This window comes from Zea mays, chromosome 9 (genome assembly GCF_902167145.1).
Source record: "Zea mays cultivar B73 chromosome 9, Zm-B73-REFERENCE-NAM-5.0, whole genome shotgun sequence".
Classification (NCBI taxonomy): Eukaryota; Viridiplantae; Streptophyta; class Magnoliopsida; order Poales; family Poaceae; genus Zea; species Zea mays.
Window position 1 is genome coordinate 35018886 of NC_050104.1, and position 3263 is coordinate 35022148.

Below are 3263 nucleotides of genomic sequence, written 5' to 3' on the forward strand. Positions count from 1 at the left end.
ATCTGTGTTTTTTTGTAAATGTCAGAAATTAAAAAAAAACAGAATTTTGTGCAATTTCTAAAATTTGTTATGTCCGACGGCTTGCCGTCAGCCGTCGGACATAAGGGTATGTTATGTCCAACGACTAATATAAACCGTCGGACATAAGGGATGTGGGTCCCACCCGCGAACGTTAAAAGGTTGCCACACGTTATGTTCGACGTGTGGTTGTGGCCGTCGAAGATAGCGTATGTCCGACGGCCGCCGTCGGACATACTGCTATTTCCAACCTGCTATGTCCGACGGCCAGATGCCGTCGGAGATAGCCCGACGTCGTTGGACATAGCTTATCTCTGACGGTTTATGCTTATGTCCGACGGCTTTGGCCATCGGAAGTTTTGTGGTTCACTGTAGTGAATACAATAGTAGGATATTTCAATCATACAACAAAGTTTTGGTTTATTTGAAGTCTTGCTTGCCTCGTTTACATTCATGTAGACAACGTCTACTTTTGTTGATTCTTAGGATTTTGTTTGATTTTGTATGAATGTAGGATGAAAGTTTAGCTGCATAGTATAGTAAACGTATTAATGGAGGTAGTACTATAAGCTGAGATGAGAATTATAGACCTTTTTGTCGGTGACTCAATTGTAGTTGTAGGAGCTCCGCTTCTATTAGCGTCAGGGAGGTTTGTCTATGCAATTGTTAAATTATTTGCAAAAGAGTAAAAGGGAAAATGAGAGCACTTGATAAGGATTTTGAAATTTTTTTAACTATCATATACTGAAATATTTCTAGAATACATGTTCTATTTTAAAGAATTTTCTTGTAAGTGTTGGTGCAGAACCAGGTGAGTTGTCTCCTTCATGTGAAATAGACTTACCTGAGGCTTATTCTTTGATGGAGAATATGTTAGCTTTCGGCTCATCCGAGGATGATTGAAAACATAATCTTAAGAATGAAATGGTAATTGATAAGTATGATTTAAGTTACACTTGGTAAGTCCATCATGGAATGTCTAGACATGGGTGTAGAAGAAGATTGGACAACTGTTGTTATCAGTATATCTTCGGCTAGAGTGAGAGGAAGATGCACATCTTCTTTTCCTTGTGCTCTTGGTAGTGATGTCATTCTTCCATATGATGCTACGATTCCTTTTATGAGCAATGTTTTTTTCTAGAAATCAGTACAATTGGCTATTGAACTCTACAATTAATGTGTATTTCTGTGAAACTATTGCTGCAATTTCAGGTGGGGATAACTGGTGCACAAGGAAAGAGAAACAACTGTTGGATATGGTTTCCTAATAATTGTCCTAGCAATAGCGTCGAACACAAACATTAATTTCAGCTTCTTCAGTTCCATCTGATGCCTTGAAAGTGAGCTTGTATCTACAATGGAGAGTAGAGTGAGTAAATTGTTATATTTTTATGCTACATTTGAGAAATGATTAAAAGCAGGGTTGCAACAAAGCAGATCTATTTTGTTGTGACAAACCAGACCTGAAGAAGTAATCTGTTGATCCACGTGTGGAGCATTGACGGATGATAGGATCAATGCTTGGTTTTTTTGGGAAAGTGTTGCAAGCAATATAATACCAAGTCTTGCCTTCAAGAATACATGTAATGGTTACCGTGCATTCGTATCCTTGATCCTACGAATGAAGTATAAATAGATGAATTACAATCGTGTGTGGAAGAAGAATTTTTGAGATAATGTACATTAACATTAGATATGGTTACTGATACATCATCTGGGTTTAGAGGCAGTATGTATTTAGGATCGTGATGTTCTTGTTGTGGAAAAGTTGGAGATGCAATTTCTTGTTCGTCATTACTGGGAAATTCTATGTTTACCTTTTCAGATTCAATCCTGTGAATGATAAAGTGATGTTAGTCTTCATTGTTCATTTTCCTTTTTTTAAAAACGCGAAAGTGTGTAATTGTTGTACCTACTGTAAAAAGCTTCAACTTCTTCAATTGATGGGTTGAAGTACCAATGACAAGCTGCGCCACCACTTAACAATACTTCCCTAATATAATTAGAATAAATGAAGATAAGAAGTGAAAGGGAAATGTGCCCTTGGACCATTTCTATAAATGTTTTGGTGATTAGATGCTCAACACATATTGTTTTGTGATAAGTATCAAGAGATGCAAATGGAAAAAGCAAGGTATGACTCTAAGCCTTAGTAAATTGTTTTTGGTACTAACATATTCTTCTAAGTGTTAGGAACCTTGTTAAATCGACATAAATCAGATTGGAAAAGTTTGGCTCACGCGAGTCAAACTTGCACCAGCCTGCGGTGCACCGGACTGTCCGGTGCCCAGGCTGGCACGCTCGATGAACAAGCCGCTCTCGGGAAAAACTCAGCGATCTGTGGCTATAACTCATCGGACTGTTCGGTATGCACCGGACTGTCCGGTGAGCCCACAGCCAACGGTCTACTTCTCCACTGGGGGGCAACGGTCGACTGCCACCAGGTTTGAAACGGTTAGAAGGTCAGAAACGGTTAGAGAAACTGGTCGCACCGGACTGTCCGGTGCGCCACCGGACTATCCGATGCACCATAAGGGCCGTTAGATCCAACGGTCGACTGCTACAAACTCCAATGGTTGGCTAACGTGGCAGGCACCGGACAGTGAACAATGTTTTGTCCGGTGTGCACTAGACTGTCCGGTGCACCCGTCGATAGAAAACTGTTGCTTTCTGTCCAACGATTATTATTGTGGTTGGGGCTATAAATGCAACCCCAACCACCTCCATTCAGCACATCCAAGCCTTCCACTCTCACACATTAAATACAAGAGAAAAGAATCAATTCCAAGACACATTCAAAGCTTCCAATCTCCTCAAGTGCCACAATTAAGACAAGTGATCATTAGTGATTAGTGACTTGAGAGAGTGTGATTCATGTTTCATTTGTTGCTCTTGTTGCTTGGTTTTCTTAATCTCCTTCTAAACTCTCTAGTGACTTGTAAAGCTAGCAAGAGCACCTAAGTGTGTGGTGGTCCTTGCGGGGTCTTTATGATCCTTGAGATTAAGAAGAAGCACTCAATTGGTCTAGGTGATCGATTGAGAGAGGGAAAGGGTTGAAAATACCCGTTCTCCATGGCCTCCTCAACGGGGAGTAGGTTCATTAGAACCAAACCTCTGGAAACAAATCATCGTTTTCATTTGTGTTGATCATTACTCTATGATTTAATTCTCTCTCCCCCTCTCTCTAAGTTCTCTTGCTCACAATCTTTTGAGTTGGCTCCCAAAGTCATCCGCATTGATTGAGC

General features: G+C 40.4%; 1 pseudogene; it reads right to left on the bottom strand.

Annotated features, from left to right (window-relative positions):
* Positions 1 to 484: 484 nt before the first annotated feature.
* Positions 485 to 1344, bottom strand: LOC103638236 (uncharacterized; annotated as a pseudogene).
* Positions 1345 to 3263: the final 1919 nt, after the last annotated feature.